General features: G+C 47.2%; 1 protein-coding gene across 1 annotated transcript in view; it reads right to left on the bottom strand.

Moving 5' to 3' along the window:
- Positions 1-21,663, bottom strand: part of GPC3 (glypican 3) — a 403,047-nt gene that overhangs the window by 103,320 nt on the left and 278,064 nt on the right. The window lies entirely within an intron of this gene.

The raw sequence follows: 21,663 nt of genomic DNA, 5'->3' as shown, positions 1-21,663 counted from the left end.
CCCCCCCCCCCGCCCCCGCATTACGATAGTCGGGTTAAGGGCAAATTCATGTTCTTTCATTTGTATTTTTAATTACAAATATAATAATGTTCATGGTAAACAACTTAAACAGTACAGAAGCAAACAAAGCATAAAGTAAAAGTTCCCGCATCATCCTATCCTTCCAAGAGAGAAGCATGGCTAGCTGTCTGATGTATATTCTTCTAGGGGTTTCCACACACTTTTACTAACATATAATTCTAACCCAAATTGGAAGCATACTAGTCGTGCTGATTTACAACTTTTTATCACTTAACAGCTGTCTTGTCCTTATTCTTCTGTATGGCTGTACCATAATTTACTTATCAAATCCCTGATGAACAATGGAATTATTTCTAAGAATTTGTTAATATAAACAATGCTACAAAGAATATCCTTGTATACTAATCTTCACACATTTGCATGAATAGCTATAAAGGATGATTGCCTAGAATTTAGTCACTTCGTATTCTTCTTCCTTAAGATTTTATTTATTTGTTTATTTGAGAGAGAGCATGAGCAGGGGGGAAGGGGAGAGGGGCAGAGGGAGAAGCAGACTCCCTGTTGAGCAGGAAGCCTGACGTGGGGCTCCATCCAAGGACACTGGATCATGACCTGAGCCCAGGGGTGACACTTAACTAACTGAGCCACGCAGGCGCCCCTCACTTCGTAATCCCAAATTACGACATGCAATGAATAATTAATACTACTACATTTTTGCATAGCACTGAACAAAGCAGTTTCTTATCATTCAGCTTACTTGAGCTTCTCAACCACACTCTGATGTGGGTAGGGCAGACATCTTTATTATTTATTACCAAAAATTCCACAACTTCAGAAGATACTGATCTGGTTTTGTTAGGTGTTTCCTTCCACGATATGATGTACCTGCCAATATTCAGGACATGCTTTGAAAAAGACATGCAGTAGCAGAGGAGGTCAGGAAATCTAGTTCTGACCCTCATAATTAAAAAGACATCCAATGAAAAGGAAAATATTCTTTTAAAATAATCCCTACACCCAACATGGGGCTCGAACTCATGACCTTGAGATTGAGAGTTGGGAGCTGCCCTGACTGAGCCAGCCAGGTGCCCCATGGAAGGGAAAACATTTTGTAGTAAAGTTGAAGAGAATATTTGATTGCATTTCTTCTGAAATGCTAGCCTCTTACTTAACTTTGAAGATCAGCGAATACACAGATCACCAACCATCAAACACCAATTGCCTTTGGGGCTATATTAAAGAAACGCAAAGCAGCATTCTTTTTTTTTTTTTTTTTAAGATTTTATTTATTTATTTGATAGACAGAGATCACAAGTATGCAGAGAGGCAGACAGAGAGAGAGAAGGGGAAGCAGGCTCCCCGCTGAGCAGAGAGTCCGATGTGGGGCTCGATCCCAGGACCCCGGGATCATGACCCAAGCCGAAGGCAGAGGCTTAACCCACTGAGCCACCCAGGCGCCCCAAAGCAGCATTCTTTATTTATGTATCTTGTGGCAATCAGCTTACTAGCCTCCTCTTTTATGTTCATATCAGGTTGCTTAAATGCCATCTCCCTCCAGATACCAGCAACTTCATTGTGTCTCTCTTTGCACCTACTGATGCCTGAAGCAGAGACCCTGTTCACAGACAAAGGGGTAAGGCTTGTGATAAATCTTGTGAAATGAGCTTCAGGAATGTGTCCCCAGAGACATTTCTGTGGGCTTATGCATATCGAAGCTTGCCGACCACTTTTATCCCTGCTCCTACAAAAGAAACGTCTTCCTGAAGTTTATGATCCTCATTGGAATAGTGTAAAGACATCTGCCAACGTCCCGATTCTGCCCTATGCTCCCTCTTCCAAATCACCTATAAATATTAAATCAAATTAGTCCCCCAGCTGATCCCTGTGGACCACTGTATTCTTTCCCGCCATCCGGAAAAGTGTCCCTGTTGCTTGCTCTGTTTTTTGGTTTCTTAACTCCAAGCTATGGATCAGGAACCAGGACAAAACACTGCTCTCCAATCCCACGGTGACTCAATTTTTTAAAAACAGCTTTGGGTTGGAAAACTTGCCAAACGTTTTGAAAGTTGAAATAGCAGCCACTGTTCCGCTCGCCCCATGTTCTATTTAAATCCTCAAAGGACTTCGGTAAATTAAGCATGGTTTCTGGTTACAGAAGTGTTAGGAAGAGCTGGCTTGCGGCTTTGACCTAAAACTTGCCTTAATTTTCTGTTTTCCGCAAAGCAGTAACCCAAAGTACTGATCCAACTGATTCCCATAGCTGCTAAGACTTTATGGCACTGTTTTAAAACTTGGCATTCTTGCACTCTTCCTTGAGGTGTCTCAATACTTCCCCCATGCCCCAATCATTTCTGTTTCCCACGTGTCTACTCTGTTTTCCTTAACTGGACAAAATACGGAATGGAATCTTAAAAGCCAGGAGTGCTAACTGGAATATTATGCAATTGCGAAAAGGATGAAGTCAATCTATTTGTGTTGCCATGAAGCCAAATCCAAGACATGTTGTTGCATGTGATTCCATGTGGCATAAAAATGGGTCTGCAGATGTATGACTCCCCTGTCCTTTATATGTGTCCCAATAGACACAGACAATTTTTAAGAAACGGTGATAGCAGTTTGCAAGCAAAGATATGGGGGAACTCTTAATACTATTTTATCTTCTTCCATATCTTTACATTTTTAAATCTTTTAATAATTTAAAGTTTAATGCGGGAAGTTTTAGATAGTGGTTAATTTTCTTAAAGGCAGAAGAGAAAGCAAAAGGAAAGAAAAGGTAAATTAAAAGCAGGGCCCACGGGAAGCCCTTCTTCTTGGAAAGCTTCTAGTGGCCATCACTAGCAGCCCAGCTCAAAGGTGACTTCTTAGGACAGAATGCACATGTACAGAATGCAATATACACGATGTCACCCTGGACCCCCTCGCACATCAGGGCTTATGGTCAGGTCGCCAGCTCTGCTTCGGCAGGTGAAACATACATACATACATTTCATACTCTTCGATGAAGTAACTCCAATTTGCCTATCTCAAAAGGACAGTAGATCAGTGAGGCTGTGAATATGAACAGACGTTATTACCAGTACCTTCTCTCAAAAAGAGGCAAATAAGTCATTCAAGGCTCGATCACCTTCCCTGGGGCTGCCTAAAGCCCCTTCCTGTAAGTGACTGAGGGCCTCCCTAAGCCACTCTGATCCATCCCGACCTGCAGACCTTGCATGTAACTGTATCTTGGGGAACGACTTGAGTTGCTTGCTCTCCTCTTATGCACGTTCCAATTGCCAGCCCATGAAACCTGTGAGGTTTCTGAAGGCAGAGGCTTGGTTAAGTTCTCTTTTGTACTATGCAGAACACCTCTGGTACTGACAGTAACAAGAGTACCAAGAGCTGTCAGCATCTAGTGCTTTCTCCAGGCCAGACAATGAAGCACTGAGAAACACCATGTGGCATCTCACGGACTCCTCCGACAATCCAAGGGGATAGACACTACGATTATCAGCCTGATTTTACAGATGAGGAAGCAGAGGCCCAGAGAAGTGAAGTCACTTGCCCGAGGTCACACAGTGAGTGGGTAGAAAGTTGGAGTTCGAAATCTTGTGAGTCCATCTCTAACTGCCTGTGTTTTTCTTTCTTCAAGGTTTCCTTTTTTTAAAAGACATCCCTACACCCTACATGGGGCTCAAACTCACAACCCTGAGATCAGGCGTCGCAAGCTCCCCCCTCTGAGTCGGCCCGACGTCCCTACCTGCCTCTGTTCTTAACCGCTACACTGCTACTGCTTCCTTAGGAATCGTCCATGCCGACAAGGTATTTGCCATTTCCTCACCGCACTGCTCCCCCATATGAGACAATTCACAAGCTCCCTATAAGGGTCACCAAGGCTCGGCACAGGGCGCGAAACAGCGGTTCTCCTCGCCTACTCAGCAGATTCCTGGGCTCGCCCTCTAAAAGCCTGGGGGAGGGCCCCGTGGATGGAGTTTCTTCTCCCAAATACAGATCTAACAGTATTGTTCTTCAGTGAACTATCTGTGTTCTTGGGAGATACGGTATTGAGGTCAGAGAAATAAATAATCCACCGTGACGACCACCACCACCACCACCGCTGCCACCACGCCACTGGGCGAGCACCAAAGGTGATCTGAAAATCCTTAAGGACAACAGGAAAACGAATGCAGGAAAATGTTGTGTTTACTGCCTCTCTGCCTTCATCCCCTCGGCTCTAGCAATGTGGCAGATGTGACGTGCCCCCGGGGAATTTTGTGGAACATGCATGCTCCGCTTCCAGCCTGGAGGGACTTAGTTAGGGGTGTCTCCATAGTTTGGGCATAAATTAATTCAGCATTTCATTTCCAATGGCTCCCTCTGTGCTACTGGTGTGTGGAGGTTCACGAGAGGCTCTGAACGAGGACGAGCCATTGCAGCACGACCCTCACCCGCAGGCTGCCCAGAGCACCAGGAAAGGGGGCTCCGTTGGCCACAGAGGACTTTAATGATGAGTTATTTACTTAATGACACTCACCTCTAATTACATCCATTGTCCTCTCTCAGGAATACTGCTTCTTTCCTAACGCTTTGACGTGGTTCTGGCAATGAATGCCAGCCAGTGGAGAAAGAAAAATGAATAGAGAGAAGTTCCTATCTCCAGAATCTCTAATTTTCTTAACTGGACACGTTACATGTGATCTAAGAAGCATCAGCTTTTAGGTATGATATGCGGTAATACTTATATACTACTTATGTACTTAAATACTACCATCCACTTTGGTATCTGCTTAGCACAAAAGTGACTGCCCTAATGCCAAGAAATCCCTATTTGTGAAGTGAAAAGGGGACATGCTTCTGTTCAGGCAGATTGGTCAAGGATGGGGGAGGAGGAGGAGGGGGTTACCGGTGCAAAAGCCATAAAGAGAAAAGGAACCTAATTAAAACAGGACATCTGGGCATGCTTGTCTTGGGACAGTTGAAGCAAAGAGAGCACTTGTAGAAGAGGAATAGAGTCAAACAAGCGGAAAATGGGCGATCTTTTCTTCCCACTTCTGTGCTGGCTGAGGCAGCAAGGGTGTAGTGGAAAGAAATCAACGAATTCAAACGTAGAAATCACTGGAAACGGAAGCACCCTTAAGAGATCACCTTGTCCAATCCACTCTTCGGTAGGTGAAGAAACTGAGACCCAGAGAGGGGCTTTTCTACCAGCACAAGATGTTAGTGTCACAACCCCCGGCTTTAGAAGAAAGTCGGCTCTTTAAAAGGTCCCTTAAATGCACACTGCGAATTTCAAACATTGCTAGCCGGGCTGGCTGTAAGGCGGGGAGGCCGCTAGAAAACTCACTTTCCTTCTTCCCCTAGGCATTTGAATGGTGGTAAGTGTTTGAGAGCAAGTCTTAGAAGAATTAACTACTCCTCCCCCCCCCCGCACCCCACCAAAATATGTGATTTTACAAAAGTTTAATTTGCTGCGGGGTTAGACGGAGGCTGCGAGTGAGTTACAGAGCTCACATTCTCAGAGCGCCATCTTATGGAGAGACTGAGGTATTGCATGCAGCCCCTGATTTATCAGCTCCTTTCTTTGGAAAGTGCTCCAGCCACAATAATTGCTGTGGAAAAAGGGGATAATTAAAGAGTATAAATAGCTTTAAAAACAAGCCAGAACACAGGGTGGAAAAACCATCTTGTTAAGAGGCCTAGAAAAATGTTCTTTCTATCCAAGATACAGTCTTAATTTACATAAATGAACAGAAAAATAAAGCAAAAGGTGGAAAGAGCTGAGTTTTTGTAAATGCATTTCATAAAGATAGCAACAATTTGCTTCTTACTTATTTATGCACATATTTAAAGGAAAATGTTTCCCATATTTGTCAGCACAGCAGTTCCACTCGAGAGCAAATGTCTAACCCTATATATCCACCACACTCTGAGAAGCCTCTCTGTTCTTTCAGAAATTAATTACAAATACATTTCAACAGACAGGAAGTAAAAGCTAGAGAAGAAACCGGAGAGATGTAGATCCATTTATATCTCATTTAGCGGGCATGAGCTATATAAGGGACTATGTGTATTAGAATCTGGTTTTCACCTAGTTTCAAAGCAAAGAATATCTTCCAGATGGTGAGGAAAGCGTGAGAAGTTGAACATCACCCACCATGGGGAAGAGAGCCTGGCCTTGGGGAACGTGGAGAGAAAAAGGCCAATGATGAGGGGATCACCTGGACATTGGTCCAAGGAAGCAGCCTCTGCAGAGGAACCTCAAGGTAAAGAGAGAAAAGAGTAAATAAGGAAGCTAAATTGAGACTGTGGGCTAGGCAGAACCCAGGGTGTGGGAAGGACGGTGAGCCCTGCCTTCTGGGCTTGGAGCCCGACAACCAGCAGTCCGGATGCCAGGTGGAGGGTTCTCTGCGGGGGGAGGGATGGCACCCCTGAGGAAGGACATATCAAGGAGGAAAGGACTTCCACCCAGTTTCACTCTTACAAAACCCGAAAGAAGTATGGAATTCAGGAGCTGGGGAGCTAGGGGTGGGGCTGTCACGGCACGAAGCGCACAGTGTGGATTTATTATTCAATCACCCCAAACTCATTTATCAAGTCCTTCTAGACCAGAGAACTAGCCCAGAAAACCAGATGTTTTCCCATCCCACTGGAGTCAAGCCAAAAGGAAATGATCTTTACCTGCTTTTAAGTTAGTTTTTTTTTTTTTTAAGTTAGATTTTTAGCTCATGGGAATGAAGATCAGGTTTGGAAAGAACCCTCAAAATCCTTTAGTCCAATGCCCTCCACTTACAGATGGGCAGACTGGGGCCCAAAGAGGCCAAGCGTCCCTGCAGATGTGCTTTGCACGGAGTTGTCACGCTCCCCCAATAAAAGAGCCAAGAAAGGAGTGAGAGAACAGGCCACCTACTTCAACGGACTGTGACAGCATTGGAGCATGGCAAGGGATGGTCAAAATTGTGGTCAGTAATTAGTTTTAGGAGGCGAAAGCCGATTTAGTGTACACAGTTTACCAAGGCCACGAGTACATCATATACTCGAGAAAGACCAAATCACGTGGCAGAAGGCACTCCAGCCTTGTTGTCAAGACCTAGTTTCACAGGGGCAGGGGATGGGAGATTGGGGGAACAAGGTGGTGGGTGTTAGGGATGGCACGTATTGCATGGAGCACTGGGTGTGGTGCAAAAACAATGAATTCTGCTACACTGGGAAAAAAAAAGACCTACTTTCACAAGCTGGTTTCCACCACTTACTGTGTGCCTTTTTTTTTCTTCTTTAAAAAAATATTTATTTATTTTAGAGAAAGAAAGAGAGTGCGAGGGGGGAGTGTTATAGCACCAAGAGCCATAAGATACCTGGGAATAAATCTAACCAAAGGATCTGTACTTGAGGAACTACAGAACCTCATGAAAGAAACGGAAGAAGATACTGTGTGCCTTTTTTTTAAAAAAATATTTATTTATTTGACAGATCACAAGTAGGCAGAGAGGCAGGCAGAGAGAGAGAGAGAAGGAAGCAGGTTCCCTGCTGAGCAGAGAGCCTGATGTGGGGCTCGATCCCAGGACCCTGGGATCATGACCTGAGCCAAAGGCAGAGGCTTTAACCCAGTGAGCCACCCAGGTGCCCCTACTGTGTGCCTTTTGACAAAGAATGAAACCCCGCCGGGCTGGAGCTTCCTCCTCTCTAAAGTGGGGATGATGCCGCTTGCCTTGTCTGGAGGACGAATTGATAGCCCGAAGCCTAGTTAGTTGGGACAGCAGAGGCCACGTGCTTCAAACAGTGCCCAGACCCCCACGTGAGGGCCACTGCTGTTACAACGTGAACGCACCAAACACCGAGCGGACGTGCAGCAGGAGTGCAATAAACGGTATTCGAAGAGGATTCCCAGAGAGAGGATGAAGGCGCCTTGCAATGAACAGTCAGGGGAGGCTTCAAATCTACCCATCGCCGTGCTGAGGAGACCGAAAGAAATGGAAGCGTCTTGGTTGGGCAAGGATGCCCAGCTGAAGCCCAAGTCCAAGTTTGAGCAGGGGCACCGATGGTGTAGGGTTCAGGGAGGACTGAGCACAGCCAAAAGCACCCAAGGCTTTCTTTCAGGTTGTGATTGAGCAGTGACTTGTGGCTCCCTTTAGCAGAGATGTCCTTGCACGGAGCCTCCAGGGGACAGGGCCTCTGGGGGGAGGCAGGAGGTGGGGGAGGGGGGATACTCACCAGGCAGGGCTTCAAATGGTCCAAAGTTAACCATCACCTGCTGAAGAACACTTCATTTCCTGAGGCCCAGGGCAGTGACCAACCAGCTTGGGGTATCAGAAACCCGCCCTGCTCACTTGTCCCCCTGCATTTCACTTTCCTCCTCTCTGGGGCCCCAAACTCCCACTTTGCAGAAGTGCCCCAAGTCATGAATCCGATGGCTCCTGAAAACACCCACATGTTTTTTCACATCCCTTTCTTGAGGACACTGCACTGTCTGTCTCAGGTTCCTGTGGGGTCCACAACAGCCATTCTTCAATGCCATGATCTGCCCAGCGGAGGCCGAGACCCTCAAAGTCGACCTACAATCACACTTCGCTGACCGGTTTGAGAGGCAGGCACGTCGGAGTTAGGGGAAAGGGAGACTTCTTCTCTTCCCTCGCGTGTGCTGTGTTTCAAGCATACACAGTAACAAAGAAAAACGTCCTTGGTGTGGCTCCAGGCATCCCCTGGAACCTTATTTAATGACCCCCCAAAGCTCACGAGGGGAGGACGCACGCGTTCCCATGAATAGGTACCACTGACATTCTTGAAAGGAAAACTCGCTATTCCTGTCACTGTCTGGCTGTCAATTCCTCTTGTCTTAGCCACACTCATGTGCAGGCCTCAAAGCCTTCACTGAGCAGGATTAGGCCTACCCAGACCCTGAGCCAGTGGTGGCAAAGGCAGGAAGGCGATCACGTCACTGACTGGCCTGTCAGGCCCCAGCCTCTGGAATTAGTCTTGTACCTCAAACCCAGTCTTTCTTGTTTGGGGAGTGAACCCCAGAGGTTCAGGCATGACTTCCTCTTGCCAGCTAGATTTCCCTGGGCTGTGCTACCCTGAGCTCTGTCCTGGTTTTCTTGTTTGTATTCATCTCTGGGTCTGTCCTCTGCTTTACCCCGTGAACTCATCCTGCCGGGCATACAGTAGGCAGTCCATAAGTGTCTGTTGAACTGAACGGAGACTGAATGCCTCACCCAAAGCTCAGCTTGTGTGGTCGAGACTCTAACCTACTTTGTCCAACTCTTGTCAGTGGTCTCCCTCTGGGCCCTCCCCCACAACCCCCAATCTGCAGCCACTGACTGAGAACCTGCCTTATGCTGGACTTTTGTCTGGGCCTTACCAGGAAAATCGGCCACTGTGTCCCGCCCCCTAGATGGCAACACTTTGGAAACCAATGCCTGCCTGGAGAAAGGCAGGGTTCCTTCCCTCGGCCCCAGTGAATATCATTATTCAGGTGGTGGGTCACTTCCCCCCCAGGCCAGCCAGGCAAGTGAGTTCCCACGGCCCAAGCGCCACTCCTTCCAGCCTCTGTCCCATCCCCACAGAGCAGTCAGTGCACGCCCATGCCAAGCCCACCCATCATACACACCTGCTAGCAATATCACTTCTCTGAGTGTAAACTTCAGCCCACTTCTGAGTGGTTCTACCGCTGTGAATATACGTCTTCTGATACACCTGTTACATTTCCTATAGTCAAGACAGTAACTTTGAAAGAGGGTCAGGGTGGGGGGCACCCGGGTGGCTCAGGGGGTTAGGCCTCTGCCTTCGGCTCAGGTCATGATCCCAGGGTCTTGGGATCGAGCCCCGCATCGGGCTCTCTGCCGGCAGGGAGCCTGCTTCCTCCTTCTCTCTCCGCCTGCCTCTCTGCCTACTTGTGATCTGTCAGATGAATAAATAAAATCTTTAAAAAAAAAAAAAAAAGAAAGAGTGGCTGGCTCAGTGAGGAGAGCATGAGACTCTTGATCTCAGGGTCATGAGTCTGAGCCAGACATTGGATATAGAGATGATTAAAAAAAAAAAAAAAAGAGTTTCAAATCTCATGGTGAAGTTTCTAGGTTCTCAGTTCTGGGCATCAGAGAAAGGATTTGCTGTCTTCCATCGGTAAGAGAATGCAAGTGCTGTCTACTCACCACTTCCCTGCTAAGCACCTACATAGCCCCGAGCTCAGCCACAGACACCCTCTGCCCCCCGCCCGCCCCCCCCCGCCACACTGGAGCTGGAGGTCCCGAAGTTTCCGATTTTCTGGCCCCACTGTCTCTAATCTGGACTTCCCATGAAGCCCAGATCCTGCTTTTGGCTTGGGCAAACCTGGTCCTCAGAACATGAAACCTTCGACTAGTGACTCTGTTGGACTCCCCAGCAAATCTGTGACCCAGCGTGTGAAGCTCTTCTTCCCGCTCACCTGCACACATGCCAGCCTCCATCTCAACACCCAGAGCGCTTGGCAGACTGTGCCACAGGGGCTGAAGGGAAGACGAAAGAACCGCCCCCCCCCCTCAAGAATACAGGGACTTGGTGTTAGACTTGGCCAAGGACACTGAAAAGTCTGATCTGCAGGGAGCATGGACTGGCTCCTTCTGTTGTTTTCTTCCCTTAAAAGTGTTCCGGAGGAGCGCCTGGGTGGCTCAGTGGGTTAAAGCCTCTGCCTTCGGCTCAGGTCATGATCCCAGGGTCCTGGGATCGAGCCCCACGTCGGGCTCTCTGCTCAGCAGGGAGCCTGCTTCCCCCTCTCTCTGCCTGCCTCTCTGCCTACTTGTAATCTCTGTCTGTCAAATAAATAAATAAAATCCAGAAAAAAAAAAAAAAAGTGTTCCGAGCCCCCGAGTCCGGGCTGCAGTCAGAGCCCGGGGATGGCAGGGGGTAAGAGTCCACATGTCTGCTTGGTGGAAGACGGTGGCGATGGTGGACCTGGGCGGGGGAACCAGAACAGAGCCCCTGAGCACAGGGGAAACAGCTTACCATTTGCCAGCATCCGCCGATCAGAATAGCTGTGCCCTGGGCTGAGCCAAGCCGGGCACTGCCGTTCGCGGCTTGCCAGTAATAAAATAAAACCAAGCATTCACAGAGGAGAGGAAAGGTGAACTGGAGTGTAAGCCACCCCCACTCCGACCGCCCCAGTGGCTGCAGGTGCCGTCAGGCCCCACGACGCTTTGCACCTGCTCACCTGCCGGAACAAGCGGGCCCATTGTGTGAGGCTGGACACACGGAGGTGCCAAGCCAACGAGGGGGGACTCTCCTGACCATAAAGTAGATGGCATTCCAGGAAAACTTTACTAAGCCAAATAAAACTGACTGTAAAGCACTTGGTAAAATATAAAATGGCTACATAAATACTTTATAAAAGCTCACAGCAATGCACACAAGGACGACTAGGTCAAAACTCAGCCTCGCTCTCCAGCCCGGAGGGTCTCAGAGAGAGTGAAAACTGTCTCCCTCAGGCTGGTTTGCTCAGCCACTCTGTATGCCTCTGCTCTCACCAGCCCTTCGGCCCTGGGCCCTTCTCTCCACGGAGCTCTCCCCTCACTGATAGATCTCTGTGCTTAGAGGGCTTCTCATTTCAATTCTGGGTGGTTGTGTCCGAGAGTACTTGGAGCAACAGACACTGAATTCTTCCATTTCTCTTGCTCAGAAGCCCCTTTGGGGTTATGTGGTGCCGGGAGGGACACATTTGCTTTAAAGTTTAATTATATGAATTTCACCCTGAACTCTCCAGCATCAGAAGCTGAGAACAACCCTGACAACATCTCAACCATCCAGCCCACCTGCTCCCTGAAGCCCCAGAGACACCTGGAGGAGTCAAACGAAGAGTTCATTGCCATTTTAAGGACAGTGATTACACCCTGGGGCTCCTTTCAAAATTCCCAGTCATCAAGGCTGCTTTAAGGCCTTCCTCCTTGTTTCCAACTCCCTCTCCCAAAATACCCTTGTCATAGGAGCTCAGAACCTGTTAGAACTGGAAAGAGCTTTCAAGGTCACTTCGTCCAGCTCCTTCATTTTATAAATCAGAGAAAAAGCTGAAGGGCAGTGACTTGTCCAAGGTCACACAACAGTTCAGGGTAGACCTAGGACCCAGGCTGGATGGACTTCCGGCCTCAGGCTAAGAGGCTCTCTTCTTACAAGGGCTCCAGAGCGTCACAGGGGACACACAGGTGATGGCTTTATTATAGGAGCCTCGTGTGTAGAGGTGAAGTGGAGGGCTAGCCTCGGAGGCAGATGGGCATTTGAGAAGCAGGGCAGTGTTGTGGGTAGAGGGGCACAGACTACTTGAGCTCGGATCCCATCTCCCTAGTGCTGGGGGTCTGGAGTAGTTACTCAGCCTCATCGGTAAAAGTAGGGTAATGAGAACATCCAGCTCGGAAGGCTACTGCAACCATGACTTCAGCACATCTACACGAGGTGCCCAGCATGGTGCCTGGTACATGGGAAGCACCATAGACATGCCAGCTACGATAAACACTAACCATCTTTGCTGCCTCCATCCTACTTTCTCACATTTTGCTACACCCTTAGATAGGATTTGGGGGGCACAGGGAAGACAGATGGGATCAACATGTTTCAGGGAAGAAACTGTAAGAGAAGTTCCAAAGTGAAGGCAGAAAGACCAACAGAAAGAGTGAGCTGCCGTTCCCCCCACCTGCCTTCATCCCTCCAGGAAACCCCGTACCACTGCACATTCTGTCCATACTTAGTGGGTGACCAGTTGTGTCGCTTTGCCAGTGAATGAGCACTCAGAATCCTCTGTGCCCCAAAAGGAGAAGTCATGGACAGCCTAGGACAAGCGGGTCCCTGTAGAGGCCACGGGGTGTTTGCTGTTTGGGGCTACTATTTCTTAGGGCCACAGTGCAGAGGGCTGCTGCTAGATGCCATCCACTGGCATTTGCAAAAGCTGGTTTTGTTTTGTTTTTTTAAAGACTTTATTTATCTACTTATTTTGGAGAGAGGGAGAGAGAAAGAGAGAGGGTGAGAGAGTGAGTGGGGGGGGGGCAGAGGGAGAGAGTGAACTTCAAGCAGATTCTGTGCTGAGCATGGAGTCCAACGCAAGACTCAATCCCACGACTCTGAGATCAGGACCTGAGCCGAAATCTGGAATCGGATGCTTCACCGACAGAGCCACCCAGGCGGCCCAAGTGTAGCGCTTTTTAATGGGGCTTTCCTCATATCTATGAAGGGAGAGGGGTAAAAGCATTTCTTAAATGAATGAATTTCCCCAGGAGAACGTGAGCCAATTTGAAGATGCTGGTCTTCAGCAGGACATTCTCCCAGTAATAGGCTCATTATCACGGGGACTCGTATTTGTTTGCTTTGATTCTCTGACGCAGGCTATCTTTCTCTAGGTTGTAGTCCCAGGGCTGTTATTACATGTGTTTGAAAGTAATAAAACTACATTTATTTTAAAACGGCTTGTCACCCAGACTTTTCATTAATTTAAACTGACACTAGCAATCTCTCCAAGTATTTCCTTACCCAGGGCCGACCGGTTTCTTCAGCACCATGGACTGGCTTGTTTTAAGAATAGAATCTGTGGGGATAGGTGGCTTTGCTTCAAGAAAAAAAAAATTATAAAGTAATATGTCTGGAAAGATGCAGAGAGGTTGGGGGGAGAGATTCAGGAAGCTGTTAAAGCCTTTGTGAAGGGAGCCCAGTAATGCTGCATTAATTAAGCCAACACAGTTCCATTCATTCAGGGCAGAACTTCCTGCCATATCTGGTCTACTTTTTCCTACATTAATACCTAGTAAATGCAGGGTGCTTCATAATTTTCAAAGCTATTTCAAATGCATTTTCTTGTTGGAGCCTCGCAGCAACCCTACGGAGGGAGTGAGGAGGAGGCATTCATTTCACAGTCTCACAGAAGAAGACAAAACCGAGAGAACTGTAGTAGTCCACCCAAAGGCGCACAGCGACCGGGCGGGGAAGCCAGACCTGGTACTCAGGTTTGCGGGGCCTCAATTCTGTTCGTTGGTTCATCCACTGAGTTCAATAAACACATTTGGAGAGGTTACTCTGTGGCGGGGGCACCTAAGCAATGAGGATATGTAGGGAGAAGGAGCTAGTAGAAAATGACAAACATGGGTAAAAGCTCCCCATACAGGGTAACTGGGGCCAGCCTTGAGGGACACCCAGGGGCTGAGGGGGCCTAAACCCAGACGAGGGCATGGGGCAGGAGGATTCTGGCTCCTTAGCAGAGATGCCGCGGAGTTAAGGATAGGTAGGTGTAAGAGCTCTTTTTCTGTTCCCTTCTAGAATAGTCTTTGGCTTTGTCCTCTCTAGGATTATTTGGAGATTAGGTTTTCAGCCCGAGTTCTTGTGGAGCACAACCCTCCTACCTGTCTCTCCCATCCGAATCCGAGAGCCCAACTCTGCCTGAAGCTGTGCAAATGAGAGGCCCAAACCAGGCAAGGGCTCACGGTCTGGGTGGTTTTAGAGATCACCCGATATGGGGGTCACTAAAATATGAGAGGGCAAAGGAAGCCTGTGACACTGAAGCCACCAATTAAAATGTTTTCCTTCACGGGAAATGCAAGTTCATTATAAAGGCGACAAAGCCAAGGATCAGAGCCATGCTCCCATAAAAGAATAAAATTCATCAGCTCAAGAAATTGGGAGATCAGAACTGATTTTAATGCTCTCTCTCCTTTTCCACAAAGGTGAAGCCAGGGGTAACAGAAGGGACATTAGAGCCTTGGGCAACTCAACCTGACCTGTAACTAGACCCGTCCTGGTTTCTGATGTAAGTACTCGAGGAAGATTCCCTGTGTCGATCGTTAAGTAGGAAACCCTAGGAAGAGCCCTTTAGGCCACATTTGCTATAAAACGCGCACTGTGTAGGGAGGAAGGTCAGCCCGGTATGTAGCCCCAGATGCAAACAATTCTCACGTGATCTCCTGGGGACTCGAATGCCCACCACTCAGGACCAAGGTGCACCAACCAAGTGTGCACCAACTGGGACCAAAGATGGAGTTTGTTTTGTTTTCGAAGAAAGGAGAGGAAATAAGGTAAAAAGGAGAGGGAGTGTGTGAAGCTATCTTCCTGAAGAATTAAAATGGGTCTTTCAGTGGAACTAAAGTCAGGCCTAGCTCCATCTATCTTCCGGGGAAGAATTGCAAGGGGCTTTTTATAGGCTTCTTTGAACAGAAATAGAAGCTACCATTTCTTGAGGGCCTACTGTGTTCCAGGCACTATATTCTGCATTTCACCATTCCTTTGAACCCTCTCAACAATCTGTTAAGGTAGAAATGATCAACCCCATTGTACAGATGGGGAAATAGGGACTCAGGGAAGAGAAAGAGCTGGTGCATACTAGAGCAGAATTCCAAACCCAGGCCGGCTGATGCCAAAGTTATATGCTTAACCACGGCTACGCTGGGTCTTATGATCACCATGTAATGTTGAAAGTTGCTTCTGAGTGCTTTTTGCTAACCCCCAACTGTTTGGCTGTATGTCTATCAGTAAAAGTCATCAGAAACTCAAACGATATTGTGCCCTTGCTTAAGTATAGGAGGAAAGGACAAAACATGGAGAGCTGAGCTTCTTTCAAAGAAGCTGCCAAGAGCTTGTACATTGGGGGAAGAACTGTGGCCAGGGACAGTAGGGAAGTGGCACCTGCTGTTCACTTCCTGTGGCCTGCAGGGGAGAAGAATCATGGCCACCATGACAGTCACATCATCAAAGAAGCCTGAGGGGTCTGAGGGCAAGGCCCATTGATGGGAAGCTCCAAAGTGAGGCTTCCCTGACAGACTTTTCCCTGTCTTTCACACAACCAAGTCTCAAAAGTCTATTTTCTTTGATACTGAGTGTCTAACTACCAGAAGTACCAACATGTTTGATCGCTATCCCATTCAAGAGTCGGCTTCCAAACTATGGAAAGAACTTAGATGTCCATCAACAGATGAATGGATAAAGAAGATGTGGTATATATACACAATGGAATACTATGCAGCCATCAAAAGAAATGAAATCATGCCATTTGCGATGACGTGGATGGAACTAGAGGGTATCATGCTTAGCGAAATAAGTCAATCAGAGAAAGACAACTATCATATGATCTCCCTGATATGAGGGAGAGGAGATGCAACATGGGGGGTTAAGGGGGTAGGAGAAGAATAAGTGAAACAAGATGGAATTGGGAGGGAGACAAACCATAAGTGACTCTTTTTTTTTTTAATTTTTTTTTAAGATTTATTTATTTATTTGACAGACAGAAATCACAAGGAGGCAGAGAGGCAGGCAGAGAGAGAGGAGGAAGCAGGCTCCCCACGGAGCAGAGAGCCCGATGTGGGGCTCGATCCCAGGACCCTGAGATCATGACCTGAGCCGAAGGCAGAGGCTTTAACCCACTGAGCCACCCAGGCGCCCCCATAAGTGACTCTTAATCTCACAAAACAAACTGAGGGTTGCTGGGGGGGAGGGGTTGGGAGAAGGGGGTGGGGTTATGGACATTGGGGAGGGTATGTGTTATGGTGAGTGCTGTGAAGTATGTAAACCTGGTGATTCACAGACCTGTACCCCTGGGGATAAAAATATATGTTTATAAAAAATAAAAAAAATAAATTAAATTAACAAAAAAAAGTAATATTAAAAAAAAGAGTCAGCTTCCAAAAGACTTATAGATATTTCTCCCAGATCCAGTTTACTTTTATAGAAAGAATGGCCTACACTTCTTTACCCTTGCTCTTGACATTTACCTGACTTGCTCAACCAAACGATAATGATGCAAGGCTATCATTTATTCAGTGCCTACATGCTGGAACACATCTTTACTGTAGAGTATCATCCTCATCTTACAAATCTGGTAACAGAATTTCTTTTAAAGATTTTTTGAATTTATTTGTCAGAGAGAGGCAGAGAGCACAAGCAGAGGAAGAAGCAGGCTCCTGCTGATCAAGGAACCTGATGTAGGACTCGATCCCAGCACCCTGGGATCATGACCTGAGCTGAAGGCAGATGCCTAACCGACTGAGCCACCCAGGCACCCCTGGTAACAGAACCTGATGTCCAATAACCTGCCCGAAGCACACAGTGTCCAAACCAAAATTAAAATCTCCCTCTGATGGAACTAGAGGATGTTAGGCTGAGCAAAGTAAGTCAGTCAGAGAAAGACAATTATCCTATGATCTCACTTATGTGGAATTTAAGAAACAAAACAGAGGATCATAGGGGAAGGGAGGGAACAATGAAACAGGACAAAATCAGAGAGGGAGACAAACCATAAGAGACTCTTCACTCTAGGAAACAAACGGGGTTGCTGGGGGGGCCGTCGGGGGCATGGGATTACTGGCTGATGGGCATGAAGGAGGGCACGGGGTATGATGAGCACTGGGTGTTCTATGCAACTGATGAATTACTGAACTCTGCCTCTGAAACTAATCATGCACTGCATATTAGCTAATCGAATTTAAATAAAAAAATAAATGAAATCTCCACCTGTATCATTCTAAAGACTATATTCTTCCCAAGATGCACCAGTCATCTGGGTCACGTTTACTGACCCCTCAGGGTCTTCTTACTATGATCCTCTCCACTGAAGACCATAGGCCCCCAAGGCTTTTCCCAAAGAAGAGGTAGGAAAGGTTTTGAGGATAGGCGTCATCTACATAATCAGTCTCTGACCCATCAACGCACTTGCTCTGGAGGAGGTAATAAGATTGAAAGAGCAGACAGACTCTAGTATGTTAATAATTTCTTAAAAGCAATGATAGTCCTTCGGGGACACCTCTCTCAAGCCTTCAAGGCTCAAAGAGCTCTGGTGCATTGAGTCATGATCATAAGAGGAGACAAGCCTTACCTACCATCAGAATCACATTTCGAAGGGAGATTGTGAGGGGGTACTTACTTGTCAAGGAACAGATATTCCAAGACCAGCCTTGAAGGCCCCCTAACATTCTCCATATAATGAAATGGTCCAACTGAGCACAGGAGGGGCCAGCATCAGTACTAGTAGGAAACAATCTGTTCATAGTAATAAGCCCTGAGCCTTCACCAGGTGGTGACAAACATCAATACTGGGCCGTGACAACGTCCCCTGCCACTTCAGATGTGATGGTAGTAAAGGACAGCCCATCCCAAACACAGCACGCCATGTGAAGCTGTCAGTCAGTAGGATGAGCTGGGTTTTTCCTCACTCAATTCTGAAGGTAGAGCTACTGTATGCGACACCATAATCTTAAGGGATAAATGTCACATATTGCCGTGGAGTAGGTCCTGAAAAATACCTGTCACCAAACACTACTTTTGACATAAAGCTCTGATGAAAAATATGCCAATCTAATCTCCTAGAGGGATTATTAGGTGGGGGTACACTCCAAACGTATCTGTCTCGAACCTTACCAGGGTTTTAAAAAAAAGATTTTATTTATCTGAGAGAGAGAAAGAGCGAGAATGTGTGTGCAAAAGCATGGCAGGGAAGGGCAGAGGGAGAGGGAGAAGCAGATTCCCCTGCTGAGCAGGGAGCCCAACATGAGGCTCAAACCCAGGACCCTGAGACCATGACCTGAGCCAAAGGCAGATGCTTTACTGACTGAGCCACCCAGGCGCCCCTCACCTTACCAGGATTAAAAAAAAAAACCTTGAGCTGCCATCAACATTTCATGCTATACCAAATGAAGTCATTTCTATAGGACTCATTTGTCCTTGCAAGCCTCTCTGTGAACAGTTGTGACTTCCGTGAAGCAAGGTGGGAGATGCGAGCTACCATCCCAGCAAGCAAGTATGATGCTCCAGGACCTTCATTCCAGGGCGTGCACTCAGGCCAACATGACAATTCCCCACGTCAGAAAGCCTCAAGTGTCATGTCCCTGCTTCCAGGCCTTTGTCAGCAGAGCTCCCCCTTGGGTTAATGGCCAAGGGGAGAAGAAGCCACGAAAAGAAAAGCCTTGGATGCTGAAAGAATGTACCTCAGGGTCTAACTCTCAAACCCTCACCACAGGGGCTGCTAGGAAGAGCCACTGTGCCTTGGCCCCAGCAAGATTTTAGTCTGGCTTGTGTCGACACAGACTTGGAATCCAATGACTTTAGGACCTGACTCAAGGCTTTGAATATTGTGTGCGTTATCCATTGTTTACTTTCTTTCCTGTGTCCCCGTCCTCCTGGCTCTGTATTCTGCCTCATATATTAACTTCCCCATTGGTGCTTCTGTGGGATATCCCATATTTGAGGTTGTATGGGGGCGCCTGGCTGTCTCAGTCATTGGGGCGTGCAGCTTTTGATTTCCGGGTTGTGAGTTCACCCCCCACGTCGGGTGTAGAGATGACTTAAAAATAAAACCTTGTTCAAAAAATAAAGGTCTAGGTACACGGCCTTGAGCCATTTGGAGAAAAGCCACCACATAAAGCCAAAAACAGACAAGTAAAACCCAAATAACAAATAACCTGTTCTAGCTAGAGAGCCTGGGAGGTACGGATAGTGCCTGCTCTGTATCACTAGCCACCTGTTCGGATGTGATCGTGGTAAGCTGTGGGTGTGCATCTGTGTGTCTGTCTGTGCATGTGTACACTGTGGCATATAAGTCTTATCTTCACCTCGTTCCTTTGCCATCGGCGTGAAGGCTCTGAAATTCTTCCCATTTTGTTCTGTACACCAGGGAACAACTTGTTGGTGCTAGGAATTGGTCCCTCTCCACCAAAGTCCTCAAAACACAGCATTCTTAAAATAAGTACATCATGAAAACAACCTCACCTTTTCTAGATTATAGGGGCAGAATAAACCATTCTGTTACTCTCATTTTTAAGATTACTCATGTATTTGTTTTGCAAAGTTATCTCTACACCCAATGTGGGGCTCGAACCCACAACCCTGAGACCAGGAGTTCCATGCTCCACTGACTGAGCCAGCCGGGTGCCCCTTATTGCTCTCATCTTTAGAATTATTTTTTTTTAAAGATTTTATTTATTTGACAGACAGAGATCACAAATAGGCAGAGAAAGAGAGAGAGAGGAGGAAGCAGGCTCCCTGCAGAGCAGAAAACCCGATGTGGGGCTCGATCCCAGGACCCTGGGATCATGACCTGAGCCGAAGGCAGAGGCTTAACCCACTGAGCCACCCAGGCGCCCCTCATCTTTAGAATTATATTGCTTACAGCAGATTTTGGGTATTCGGGGATCGTGCATTCATTACCACTGGTTGATACGCCACGGTCTACGCCCCCAACCCAGCAGAAGACAGAGAGAAACAGTCTCCTTACCCTCCTTTTCTGCAACATTCAACAGGTCTTGAGACAAGAGCAAAACCCCTTGAGAACTAAGATAATTGCTTTGTGTATTCCTGCTTCTGCCTTTCCAACTAAGCAGAGGAATTCTGAAGAGGCATTATGAACACTGGAAGACTTGTTTGATCAGAGGAAATAAAGGAGAATTCATGGTGGGTGGGCATGTGCATATATAATCTCTCAGGTGAAATGGGAGGTGAGACCACAGAGGAGGGAGGGGAGTCACCTGCAGTGAAATTTTCCCTGCCAATCTCAGGGAGTTTATTTCTCTAATGCCAGGTGCCTCACGTACACCACCGAGAGTCCCAGAGTCATCCTGAGAAAACACGAGATGGATCTACTGAGTCATAACGGGCAGAAGTGGCTTTGTAGGACTGTCAAGAAGATACCAGCAGTATTCTGGAGCAGCCAGGACTGAATCACAAAGGGGACGAAGACGTCATGCCACAAAGTATAAGCGCTTGTATATATAGAACTAAGGAGCCGCAAAGTCACTAGGGAAGCATCAAACTGTACGGGAGGTGTGCTGATTGAAGGAGAGGCTGGTTGACCGCACACACAGGGCTGAGAAAAAAGACTGAGAAAATGAATTGCAAAGGGATATAAAAAAACAGGAGAGGTGAGGGAGAGGCTAGCCTTTAGGTGATGGTCAAAGATGTCGGGGCTGGGAGGCCTGAAGGTTTGGCTGCCCTGTCGTCCTCACCCTTAAGGGTGAGCCACAGTGAATCCAGAGGTGGTGGGCAGAGCCTGATAGAGCAGTGGTTGCTCGGGGGTCACATAAATGCGGGGATAAAATTGACAAGTAGATACACAACATGTGCTACATCTGGACAATGAAATGAAATACTATTTGGCCACAAAAAGGAACAGAGTACCGATCCATGCTACAACTCGGATGAACCTTAAAAACATTATGCTAAGTCAATGATTCTATTTGTACGGGACATCCAGCATAGGTAAATCCATAGAGACGGAAAGCGGACTGTTGGGTGCCAGGGGCTAAGGGAGGCAGGGAGTGGGGAGTGACTGCTAATGAGTACAAGCTCTCTTTCTGGAGCGATGGAAAAGTCTTAAAACCAGACCGAGGTGGTGATTATACAACATCACAAATGTACAGAATGTCACCACCAAATTGTATACCTCAGAACGGTTCCTCTTATGTGAATTTCACGTCAATAACACACACACAGATGGGTAGAGCCTCTGCTCTGATGCCTCTGAAGGGAACTCTCCCTGGACTCCCGGGGAAAGAGACCGGATGATTATTTTTCCTTTCTTCTCATTAAGTTGTAAGCTCCTCAGCAGAAGCAGGCACTGGATTCTACTTCTTACTACGTCCCCACATATATAAGACATGCTCCATCTTGGTTGGATGAACTTGAATTATTAGATGCTCCATGTCCAGACGAGATAGCACTCTTTTCTCTCTGACTAGCAGTTTTTGCACA

This window comes from Lutra lutra, chromosome X, assembly GCF_902655055.1.
Source record: "Lutra lutra chromosome X, mLutLut1.2, whole genome shotgun sequence".
NCBI classification, from domain to species: Eukaryota; Metazoa; Chordata; class Mammalia; order Carnivora; family Mustelidae; genus Lutra; species Lutra lutra.
Note: the sequence above shows the minus strand (reverse complement) of the source record. Positions and strands in the feature narration are given on the sequence as shown.